Consider the following 13,689-nt stretch of genomic DNA (forward strand, 5'->3'; position numbering starts at 1 on the left):
TCAAGAAGTGATCCTAGACTACTTACGTTCAAGCATAACACGAGACCGCGTTCTCTTCCGGGACTCCACCGAAAAGAGACCATCACGGCTACACACGCTGTTGATCCATTTTAAGTAAGTTAAGTTTCAAGTTCTCTACAATCGGACATTAACAAATTCCCATCTGCCCATAACCGCGGGCACGTCTTTCGAAAGTTCAAATCCCTGCAGGGGTGTTCCAAGTTAGCCCATCACAAGCTCTCACGGTCAACGAAGGATATTCCTTCTGCCAGGAAGACCCGATCAGACTCGGAATCCCGGTTACAAGGCATCTCGACAGTGGTAAAACAAGACCAGCAAGACCACCCACTGTGCCGACAAATCCCGATAGGAGCTGCACATATCTCATTCTCATGGCACACCGGATAAGCTAAGCGTACAGGAGCCGACGTAACCCAAGTTGCCAAGGGATGGCCCTGCACGATGCTCTAGTTTGGACCAACACTCAGAGGAGCACTCGCCCGGGGGTTTAAATAAAGATGACCCTTGAGTCTGCAGAACCCAAGGGAAAAAGGCTTAGGTGGCAAATGGTAAAACCAAGGTTGGGCCTTGCTGGAGGAGTTTTATTCAAGGCGAACTGTCAAGGGGTTCCCATTATAACCTAACCGCGTAAGGAACACAAAATCAAGGAACATAACACCGGTATGACGGAAACTAGGGCGACAAGAGTGGAACAAAACACTAGGCATAAGGCCGAGCCTTCCACCGTTTACCAAGTATATATATGCATTAATTAAAATAAGAGATATTGTGATATCCCAAGAAAATTCATGTTCCAACATGGAACGAACTTCATCTTCACCTGCAACTAGCAACGCTATAAGAGGGGCCGAGCAAAGCGGTAACATAGCCAAACAACGGTTTGCTAGGACAAGGTGGGTTAGAGGTTTGACATGGCAATATGGAGGCATGATATAGCAAGTGGTAGGTATCGCAGCATAGGCATAGCAATAGAGCGAGCAACTAGCAAGCAAAGATAGAAGTGATTTCGAGGGTATGGTCATCTTGCCTGCAAAGTTCTCCGAGAAGACGAAAAGCTTGATCCTCGTAAACGTACTCAACAGGTTCCTCAAACATGAACTCATCTCCCGGCTCTACCCAAGGCAAGAACACAAGCAAAGGAAACAACAATCAACCACGGTGCAATGCGCAAGCAACATGAAGCAAAACATGGCATGATATGCGGGATGTGATATGCAATGCATATGCATGCTTCGGAAGGGAAAGATTGAACCATGCCTCAACTTGGAAAACCAAGAGTGCCGCTGGAAAGATGAGTTGATTTCGGTCGAAATCGATATAAAGATCACCGGAATCGGATGCACGGTTTGCAAATGGCAAGCAAAACAATAATGGCACCAATCTGCGATTAACAGCACGATGCCATCTAAATGCATCAAGAAAATAAGCTACTGCACTCTAACATAGCAACAAAGCACATGGCAGTGATCCACTCAAGATGCTTGACAAAAGATGAACACTGAGCTACGGCTAAATCACAGAATAGCAGGTTCAAACAAACATGGCAAAAGTGCAAAAGATATCAGGTTCACAGACTTAGTGAAAATAACATGTCAGGAATTAACATCAGGAAGCAATGTTTAGAGCAAGATAACAACATGCTACAGGAACATATCATGGCAAAGCAAGGCATGTTATGAAGCTACTCAAAGCATATAACAAAAGTCCCTTACTGACCATAAGCCAAAAGGGATCAGAAAATACAATGGCAACCATGTAAACATAGCAAGTTTTGTTAACAGATTCAAACTTAGCAGAAAACTGGAACATGGCAAAACAGAATTACGTAGGCATGTTTGCGAGATCCATGCACTCACCACAAGGTATTGCATGACAAACTAAGCATACTACCAACAAGAAGACATGATCAAGTATCTAACCATGGCAAGAACAATCTCATAGCATGCATGGAACAACTATAACAACCTCGGCAAAATTGATTAACACGTAAACAATCTGCCAGGAATATTTTATAGCAAAAGTAGAGCAAGATTGAGTCATGCTAGGGTACTCCATAATTGCAAACAAAGACAAGGATGGATAGAGCATAACAATATCTCAAAATCATCCTTACTGAACATTCCCAAAAGAGGCATGGATCACTCTGCAACAACAAGAATACATGGCATAAAAATATCATCCGGGAAATGACTTAGAAGAATTCTAAGTTCATGAAATCAGCAACATCACGAGAGCTACTTTGCATGCTTGTGCTATTCACCACATTGATCACAAAAATACATGGCATACACCCCTGTAAAGATGGCATGGCATATAACAAAACACATGTAGAGCTCATGACCATATGCAGCACACATTAATCATGGCAAAACTGACAAATGTCCATAATCTGTTAAGAAACAGACACTAACATCACATAGCACTCTTGCAACATAATTTAGGGCATCAAGATGAACTCAAATGAACATGGTGCAATGGAATGAAATGAAGAGGACATCGAGATGAATAATTTGATATCTCATGCACGCAAAACAGAGCATCACACAGGAAGTTATGGCATGATGAACATGGGCACATGAATCTGTAAACTTCAGGGACTTCGTGGACGGAGAGAAGCGGGACGAAGAGATCCGGGATCAGGGCACCGTGTTTGGTTCGGGGACCGGTGGATCTGGTCCCGATCCGGATCCGGCGAGATGGGAGGAACTCCGGCGAGGGCGATGGTGTACGGCGGCGGAGGCGGGGGAGCAGGGGCGCTGGGGTTCGCCGGAGGGCGCGGACGACGAGGGACGACTGGTCGGCGCTGGCGCGGACGCCGAGGTGCGCACGAGGAGGAGCCGGGCGGCGCGCCGTCCTGCGGCGGGGCGCGGTGGCCGGCGAAGGGCGGCGGCGGTGCACGGGGCGGTCAACGCCGGCGAGGGAGGCGGCGCGGCGAGGGAGACGCAGGAGGCAGGCAGCGGAGATCCTCGGGCGGCGGCTCTATCGGTTCGGGCCAGGCGGGCCCGCGATGGGCTCCGCGGGCCGCGGCAAAGTGGGGCGCGGGGAGGACAGGTGGCGCGCGCTGGTTGGATGCAGGAGGCGGCGGCGATGATGTGGCGGATGCTGATTGGCCCGGACGACGTGGTTGAGGGCGGTGGACGCGTCCGGCGGCGCGGAGGGAGTTGGATCTAGGGTTTGTCTGCGCGAGAATTTCGGAGGGAGACACTTATTTATAGGTAGAGGGAGCTAGGAGAGTCCAAATGAGGTGCGGTTTTCGGCCACGCGATCGTGATCGAACGACCGAGAGGATGGAGGGGGTTTGGATGGGTTTTGGACCACTTTGGAGAGGTGTTGGCCTGCAACACACACGAGGCCTTTACGGTTCCTCGGTTAACCATTGGAGTATCAAACGAAGTCCAAATGGCACGAAACTTGGCAGGCGGTCTACCGGTAGTAAAACAAGGCCGCTTGGCAAATCTCTGTCCAATCCGAGAATGTTTAACACCCGCTCGTGAAAAGAGGCAAAAGGGAACGCTGGAGGACATAGGAGCGCCGGATTGCAAAACGGACAACAGGGAAAAGGCTCGGATGCATGAGACGAACACGTATGCAAATGCGATGCACATGATGACATGATAAGAAATGCATGACACGCAAACAAATGACAAGGCAACAGCTGCGAATAACTAGAAGACACCTGGCACAACAGTCTCGGGACATTACAACCATGTTGTTTGCTTCTTTCCAGTTTGCTTCTCTCGTTAGCTTCTGTTTTGTTCTGGAGTTGTGAGGATTCGTTCGACTCCGTCCGTTTGTCTTCTTCATGGACTTGTTCTTCTTCCTTGCAGGATCTCACGCAAGATGACCATTACCCTCAATATCACTTCTATCTTTGCTTGCTAGTTGTTCGTTCTATCGCTATGTCGCGCTACCTACCACTTGTTTATCATGCCTCCCATATTGCCATGTCAAGCCTCTAACCCACCTTCCTAGCAAACTGTTGTTTGGCTATGTTACCGCTTTTGCTCAGCCCCTCTTATAGCGTTGCTAGTTGCAGGTGAAGTGAAGTTTATTCCATGTTGGAACATGGATATGTTGGGATATCACATTATCTCTTATTTTAATTAATGCACATATATACTTGGTAAAGGGTGGAAGGCTCGGCCTTATGCCTAGTGTTTTGTTCCACTCTTGCCACCCTAGTTTCCATCTTACCGGTGTTATGTTCCTTGATTTTGCGTCCCTAACACGAGGAGGGGTATGGGACCCTCTTGACAGTTCGCTTTGAATAAAACTCCTCCAGCAAGGCCCAACCTTGGTTTTACATTTGCCTAACAACCTACAACTTACCCTTGGGGTTGCAAACCCGAGGGTCATCTTTATTTTAACCCCCCGGGCCAGTGCTCCTCTGAGTGTTGGTCCGAAACGGGCAACCTGCGAGGCCACCTTGGGGAAACTTGAGGGCTGGTTTTACTCGTAGCTTGACCTATCCGGTGTGCCCTGAGAACGAGATATGTGCAGCTCCTATCGGGATTTGTCGGCACAGTCGGGCGGTCTTGCTGGTTTAGTTTTACCATTGTCGAAATGTCTTGTGCACAGAGATTCCGAGTCTGATCGGGTGTCCCGCGATGGAGTATTGTCTCCGCGGATCGTGAGCTTGTGATGGGCTTAGTTGGGACACCCCTGCAGGGTATAAACTTTCGAGAGCCATGCCTGCGGTTATGTGGCAGATGGGAATTTGTTAATATCCGGTTGTAGCAAACTTGACACTTGACTTAATTAAAATGAATCAACCGCATGTGTAGCCGTGATGGTGTCTTTTCGGCAGAGTCCAGGAAGTGAACACGGTTTGGGTTATGTTTGAACGTAAGTAGTTTCAGGATCACTTCTTGATCACTTCTAGCTTCACGACCGCTGCGTAGCTTCTCATCTTACTCTCATATGCGTATGTTAGCCACCATATTTGATTAGCGCTTGCTGCAACTCCACCTCATTACCTTATCCTACCCATAAGCCTAAATAGTCTTGATCTCACGGGTTTTGAGATTGCTGACTCCTCTTGACTCACGGATACTTCCCAAATAGTTGCAGGTGCCGATGATACCAGTACAGGTGATGCCACCGAACTCAAGTGGGAGTTCGACGAGGATCTTGGCCGTTACTACGTGCCTTTTTCCGGATGATCAGTAGTGGTGCCCAGTTGGGACGATCGGGGATCTAGTAGTTGGGTTTATCTTCTTTTCATTTTGTTGTCCATAGTCGGACTATGAGTGTTCTCTGATGATGTATGAAATTACTTGAATATCGTGTGACGTGGCGAGTGTAAGCCAACTCTATTTATCCCTTTCTTGTTCATTACATGGGATGTTGTGAAGATGCCCCTTCTTGCGATAAAACCACAATGCGGTTATGCCTCTAAGTCGTGCCTCGACACGTGGGAGATATAGCCGCATCGTGGGCATTATAAGTTGGTATCAGTGCCATCCTCGACTTAGGAGCCCCCCTGCTTGATCGAATCGCTGACATTGTTGAGTCTAGAACAAAATGTTTTGAGTCTTAGGATTATATATATTGGAGAGTAGGATTATTTTTACTCCTTAGTCCCTTCGTCGCTCTGGTGAGGCCTCCTGACGTAGAAGTTTTGACTTTCCTCTCCTCAAATTTCACTAAAAAAAATTTAGGTGTTGGGGAATGCAGTAATTTCAAAAAAATTCCTACGCACACGCAAGATCTATCTAGGTGATGCATAGCAACGAGAGGGGAAGAGTGTTGTCCAGGTAACCTCGTAGACCGTAAGCGGAAGCGTTATGACAACGTGGTTGATGTAGTCATACGTCTTCATGATCCAACCGATCCTAGCACCGAAGGTACGTCACCTCCGCGATCTGCACACGTTCAGCTCGGTGACGTCCCGCGGACTCTAGATCCAGTTGAGTGTCAAGGGAGAGTTTCGTCAGCATGACGGCGTGATGACGGTGATGATGAAGCTACCGGCGCAGGGCTTCGCCTAAGCACCGCTACGATATGACCGAGGTGGATTATGGTGGAGGGGGGCACCGCACATGGCTAAACAACGTCAACTTGTGTGTTCTAGGGTGCCCCTGCCCCCGTATATAAAGGACCAAGGGGGAGGCCGACCAGCCCTATGGCGCGCCAAGGAGGGGAGAGGAAGGGAAAGGGGGGGGGGTGCCGCCCCCTCCTAGTCCAATTCAGACTCAAGGGGGAGGGGGCGTGCGGCTTGCCCTGGCAGCCCATCTTTCTCTCCTCTAAGGCCCATCTAGGCCCATTAGTTCCCCCGGTGGGGTTCCGGTAACTAGGGGTGGGCATAAAAACCGACGAACCGAAGACCGAACCGATACTGAAACCGAAAAAACTGAAATTTCGGTTTTTAATGTTTGTACAGAAAAATTCGGTTACTGTATCTGCTAACCGAACTGGATTCGTTCGGTTCGGTATAAGCACGGTAACTGAACAGAAAAACCGAATATAGCCTAGGACGCGTGCACCAACGAGCTGTTCCCGTGCCAGGTGGCCTCGAGCGCGTGCTTTAGTCGCGACAAAACAAAATACTGGGCCAAGCCGGCGAGCGACGACCTGCATGCAAGGCCCAAGCTGGATCTCGTTTCCTGTGTGTGCCCGACGTAGTCAATTTGTACGTGCGTATGAGAGGCGCTGCGGGCTAGTGGTTTAGTCCCACCTCGGCCAGCCACGCACATGGAGATGGATAGCTAGTCTATATATAGAGTGCATGTGGAATGGAAGCTAGCCTCACAGCTGATTCGTTGGCACATTGGCTAATACGGTAGAAACCGATTACCAAACCGAAAATCTCGGTTAACCGAATATTCGGTTTCCTATTTTGTGATGTATTTTTCGGTTTTCATCTTTGCTAACCGAATTTCTAAATAACCGAATGGTAGAAACCGAATTTTTGGTTTATACCGAATGCCCAGGCCTACCGGTAACCCTCCGGCACTCCGGTTTTACCCGAAACCACCCGGAACACTTTCGGTGTGCGAATATAGCCGTACAATATATCAATCTTTATGTCTTGACCATTTCAAGACTCCTCGTCATGTCCGTAATCACATCCGAGACTCCGAACTACCTTCGGTACATCAAAACACATAAACTCATAATACCGATCGTCACCGAACGTTAAGCGTGCGAACCCTACGGGTTCAAGAACTATGTAGACATGACCGAGACTCATCTCTGGTCAATAACCAATAGCGGAACCTGGATTCTCATATTGGTTCCTACATATTCTACGAAGATCTTTATCGGTCAAACCGCATAACAACACACGTTGTTCCCTTTGTCATTGGTATGTTACTTCACTACTGCAGGATGCTGCTAACACGACACTACGATCAGAGACCCTTTCACGAAACTGTGTGTGATGCATTAATCACAAACATGGATGTAAAAACCCGTCAAAAAAGGTGCAAAACGTTTGCAATGGAGGATGCATCAAACACGATTCAGATTTTAGTTGCGTGTGTGATCCAGGGCATACAATTCAGTCCAATGAACCGTTTGTGATGAGGCAGAACAAAAGAAACATGCAGCCTGATGAAGGCGTGTGAGATGTACAGCATACGGTTCACTCGGATGAACTGTTTGTGATTAGGCAACACAAAAGAAATGGTCAGCCAGATCAAGGTGTGTGCGATGTACAACATACAGTTCACTCAGATGAACTGTTTGTGATTAGGCAACACAAAAGAAACGGTCAGCCAGATCAAGGTGTGTGCGATGTACGACATGCGGTTCACCCAGATGAACTGTTTGTGTTGAGACAAGAGAATAGAAATGGTTCAATATAACAAATACCATAAACATTGCAAGGTTCAAATTCAAAGATTACAACACCCAAATGCAAACATTGCAAACCACGTAATTTCTGAAAAGGGATCAACCGCTGACAAGTCCTGTATGGGTTTGACACAATAACTTCCAATTGCTTTGCCATATGCTCTTCCAATACGAAGTTTGGCATTTTTGGAGGCACTTCCATTCCGCAGTACCAGCCGCCTCTGATAATCATACCATTGATCTTTCCTAATTAAATGTGTGTTCAACATCAGTACCCTCAGCACCTTTGGTCTGGCAAGAAAGAACATGGCGAGTGTAATCTCCCGTGGGGTCCCGCGGTAGGAGTTCAAAGTAATATTTGAGAGATGCAGATCCAGGCATTCGATGTGATTGTCGTTATCAACATCTTCCACTGGGCCTAATATGCACTGCAAAAGAAGAGAACGTGTTAGTGCCTACATGCAGTTTTGAACACTGCTACACGCCCATTTGGTTTGCAGGATTTGTAAAATGCACCAACATGCCATCTTCGATATGTCATGATTAACATGGGCATTAATTTGATTACAATCTAGAAACATGTAGCCTTCTTCACAAGAGGTTAGATTGGATGAAAAAATCCCTAAGAAAACTAGTACAGATGAATCCAAAGGAGAAATGCTTATGGACGATTATAACCATATGAATGAAGCAACCAATATGGGGTGGGGGTGTATGTCCTAAAATCCTCCAAATTTCCTTCAGAAATCGTAGTACATAGTCATTGTAAACTTGGGAAAAGGTGCAAAAAATTGAACTCCCTTATGGTTAACATTTAACAGGAAAGGAACATCACCTCGATATACAAGCTTCTTCAGGCACGGAAAGCATCTCAAGCAACTAAAAACTTGGTTCAGGTTGGGGACGATAGATTCTAGTGCCAAGACCTTCACTGTGCCCAGAGTCTGGGTGAAGCTTCGCTGGATGACAAACGAACATACATCTTCAAAACTAGAAATAATGTTGATATCAAGAAGGAGAGGTATATAAGGCGACTGTTGTACCTGAAAGTTGTAGTATTTGACAGACGAGTAGCCCACCACTTTCAATTTCGGCGCAGAAATGACATTGATTCTTGTTGGACCTTGTTGATCAACTACAAGTAATCTCTTAAGTGAAGGTGTGTCTTGGATGACTATATTGTGGTCCACCTTTTGTGATCTCTTGTTACAGCACCAGCAACACACATAAATAGTGCAGAGAGTCCTGGAGGTGATGTGCAAGGTACTCAACCAATTCATCGCCTGAAGACGAAGGAAATCGAGTGCAGTACAGCCGCGGAGCAGGCGCTCCATGTCATCCTTTGGGATGCGGACGACGACGAGCTCGAGGTGCTTCAGTCATGGTAGAAAAAGAGCGGGCGCGTCATTAAGGGGGGATGGCAGTTCAGAACTTGGCGAGGCGCAGCGTGGGCGCGAAGCGGAGCACGAATGTTGGCAGCAAGCTCATATGTCCATCATTATAACTTAGCTTCTCAAGCTGATCTATGGCGCAGGATCGGAACCACTCGTCAAGCTTGGCTCGCTCCTTGCCATTGGAACGGAACTTGCCCGTGATAAGGCCTTTGATTGGGCCATGGTGACTATCAAGGATCTGGGAGAACGCATCCAAGCTTTAGCGATAGCCATGGCAGAGCTTGTGGGTGTGGAGGAGGTCGACAGGGGTGCGGAGCCATAGTATGTGCCACCACCGTGGAACGGCGGCTGTCCTTGCCCGATTTCTGATTGGGAGGAGGGATATGATGACTATCAACATATTATCGGGGAGGTTGTTGATGAAGTCTAGGCCTGCTGGAGTCGTTTGCGGTTCTTTCTCGACCCACCTCCGCTTGTTGGCAGCCTCATTCTTCACCTCGTCGGCGGGGACGGGAACCTCTGTCTTCGTATTCACGCCGTGCTCCGGTGCTTCAGCAGCCCCGGCATCGCCACTCCCTCTGATGGGGCGCTTCGGTGGCATCATCGTACATTGACGGCGTCGAGGATGCGGGCGGAGAGAGAGGAATTGTATGTGTGTCGAGGATGGGGGGTGCGGCCGCTCGGCGACGCCATTAATATAGGCCAGTGGGAGCGAGGCGGGCGGCGGTCCAAGGCTGTCTTGCTTCCCGGTGAGAACGACTGCTTAATCTCTAGTATGAATGAAATCTATGCTTAATTACTGAATTTTAGTTGCAAAAAATAGATAGTGATATTGATTTTTAGCTGCATATTTTGACAAATCGTAGTGTCTCTTGGCTTATCGCCGAAGTCTGGCTTTAATTTGCATACCGTAATCTGAACCGTTTGTGTTGAAGAGATGCATAGATCCTGCGTTGAACAACTTGTACGCTTCCCGGTGAGCCTGCGCACCGGACTGCGCTGCACGCCTCCCGTTCAGTCAAGCAGCTGTCCACACGGCACCTCCTATAGCCATTAAAACCAAGACACGTGGCGTCACGTGAATGGTTAACCAAACACACGGTTTGAATTATACAAACGTTTGAGATATTAAAGTGGCAGCTATTTTTTTCAAAATGCCTTTGTTGGCTGTCATTATTCGAGTGCGCCTTCTCTCAAAATGGACACGAAAAATACCACAGCATGTCGGTGCCATTCCATGATAGCATGCCAAGTTTCATGAATTTCAGACGAGTTTTGGATTTACTAGAATTTAAAAACCAGGCATCTCAATGTTTTGCCGGCAATCAACGGTGCCCTGGTGTTTGAAATTCATTCCCATTTCTTGCATGGGACCTAAGCATGCACCCAAGGACACAGATTTGATTTTTCAACCAATTTATATGCACTGGAGCATGTGCATGTAGTTCAAATTTGAATTATGCACATAAATGCATTGAAAACTCAGTTAATGCATAAAAATGTCCAAACGAACCCCAAAAAATCACAAAAATTCACACAACACTCCTGTTGTTCTATGTTGACACGAGAAAAAAAACTTGAAAGCAATAAGAGGCAATGGATATCGTTTCGTCCCCAAAGGTGGGACGTTCCCTACCGAAAACCATCATGCTTGTTGTGAGAAGCTCCGGTTTGTGAGAAGCATATACCCAAACCTGCCCCAAATGGGACAAAATTTGTACCACGGCATGTTGATGCCGCTCCATGATAGCATGCCAAGTTTCATGAATTTCAGAAGAGTTTTGGATTTACTAGAATTTAAAAACCAGGCATCTGAATGTTTTGCCGGCAATCAACGGTGCCCTGGTGTTTGAAATTCATTCCCATTTCTTGCATGGGACCTAAGCATGCACCCAAGGACACATATTTGATTTTTCAACCAATTTATATGCACTGGAGCATGTGCATGTAGTTCAAATTTGAATTATGCACATAAATGCATTGAAAACTCAGTTAATGCATAAAAATGTCCAAACGAACCCCGAAAAATCACAAAAATTCACACAACACTCCTGTTGTTCTATGTTGACACGAGAAAAAAATTGAAAGCAATAAGAGGCAATGGATATCGTTTTTGTCCCCAAAGGTGGGACGTTCCCTACGAAAACCATCATGCTTGTTGTGAGAAGCTCCGGTTTGTGAGAAGCATATACCCAAACCTGCCCCAAATGGGACAAAATTTATACCACGGACATGTTGATGCCGCTCCATGATAGCATGCCAAGTTTCATGAATTTCAGACGAGTTTTGGATTTACTAGAATTTAAAAACCAGACATCTCAATGTTTTGCCGGCAATCAACGGTGCCCTGGTGTTTGAAATTCATTCCCATTTCTTGCATGGGACCTAAGCATGCACCCAAGGACACAGATTTGATTTTTCAACCAATTTATATGCACTGAGCATGTGCATGTAGTTCAAATTTGAATTATGCACATAAATGCATTGAAAACTCAGTTAATGCATAAAAATGTCCAAACGAACCCCGAAAAATCACAAAAATTCACACAACACTATGTTGTTCTATGTTGACACGAGAAAAAAATTGAAAGCAATAAGAGGCAATGGATATCGTTTCGTCCCCAAAGGTGGGACGTTCCCTACCGAAAACCATCATGCTTGTTGTGAGAAGCTCCGGTTTGTGAGAAGCATATACCCAAACCTGCCCCAAATGGGACAAAATTTTTACCACCATGTTGATGCCGCTCCATGATAGCATGCCAAGTTTCATGAATTTCAGAAGAGGTTTTGGATTTACTAGAATTTAAAAACCAGGCATCTCAATGTTTTGCCGGCAATCAACGGTGCCCTGGTGTTTGAAATTCATTCCCATTTCTTGCATGGGACCTAAGCATGCACCCAAGGACACAGATTTGATTTTTCAACCAATTTATATGCACTGGAGCATGTGCATGTAGTTCAAATTTGAATTATGCACATAAATGCATTGAAAACTCAGTTAATGCATAAAAATGTCCAAACGAACCCCGAAAAATCACAAAAATCACACAACACTCCTGTTGTTCTATGTTGACACGAGAAAATTTGAAAGCAATAAGAGGCAATGGATATCGTTTCGTCCCCAAAGGTGGGACGTTCCCTACCGAAAACCATCATGCTTGTTGTGAGAAGCTCCGGTTTGTGAGAAGCATATACCCAAACCTGCCCCAAATGGGACAAAATTTGTACCACAGCATGTTGATGCGCTCCATGATAGCATGCCAAGTTTCATGAATTTCAGACGAGTTTTGGATTTACTAGAATTTAAAAACCAGGCATCTCAATGTTTTGCCGGCAATCAATGCCATGGTGTTTGAAATTCATTCCCATTTCTTGCATGGGACCTAAGCATGCACCCAAGGACAAAGATTTGATTTTTCAACATTATATGCACTGGAGCATGTGCATGTAGTTCAAATTTGAATTATGCACATAAATGCATTGAAAACTCACTTAATGCATAAAAATGTCCAAACGAACCCTGAATAATTCCAATTCTTTTATGATCACTGCAGATAAAAGGTCTAGCAATTCAAACACCGTCCATGGCCGCTGTGACCCCATTATGTAATTCAAATCAAGACCAAAAATCAAGTAGATCCCACACATTTATTATAACCAACCGTGTGAGATGCAGCACAAAATATCTTCGGACCGTGTCTGAATAAGGGACCGTGTCTGATGACACTCTACGCGCCAGTTTTATGTCTAAAGCGATTCCAAATTTTCGGCTTCCATGGAAATATCTATGATACATCTCCAACGTATCTATAATTTATGAAGTATTCATGCTATTATATTATCAACCTTGGATGTTTTATATGCATTTATATGCTATTTTATATGATTTTTGGGACTAACCTATTAACCTAGTGCCCAGTGCCAGTTTCTTTTTTTTTTCTTGTTATTGAGTTTTACAGAAAAGGAATATCAAACGGAGTCCAATAGACGTGCCATTTTTTAACAATTTTTTATGGACCAAAAGAAGACCCCGGAGTAAAAGAGTTGGGCCAGGAGAGTCCCGGGGCGTCCACGAGGGTGGGGGGCGCGCCCCCCAGGCATGTGGTCCTGCCTCGTGGGCGCCTTGGGCACCTCTTGACGTGAGACCGACGCCAAAAATTCCTATAAATACAGAAACCTTGGAACATTAACCTAGATCGGGAGTTCCGCCGCCAGAAGCCTCCGTAGCCATCGAAAACCAATCTAGGCCCTCTCTGGCACCCTGCCAGAGGGGGCCCTCAGCACCGGAGGTCATGGAGGAGGATCCCGGAGGGGCCATCATCACCATGAAGGCCAAGGACCAGAGGGAGAACCTCTCCCCATCTAGGGGGAGGCCATGGAGGAGGAAGCACAAGGGGGAGAACCTCTCCTCCTCTCTCTTGGTGGCACTGGAGTGCCATCGAGAGGGGAATCATCGCTGCCGTGATCGTCTTCATCA

Source organism: Triticum urartu, chromosome 2, assembly GCF_003073215.2.
Source record: "Triticum urartu cultivar G1812 chromosome 2, Tu2.1, whole genome shotgun sequence".
Lineage (NCBI taxonomy): Eukaryota > Viridiplantae > Streptophyta > Magnoliopsida > Poales > Poaceae > Triticum > Triticum urartu.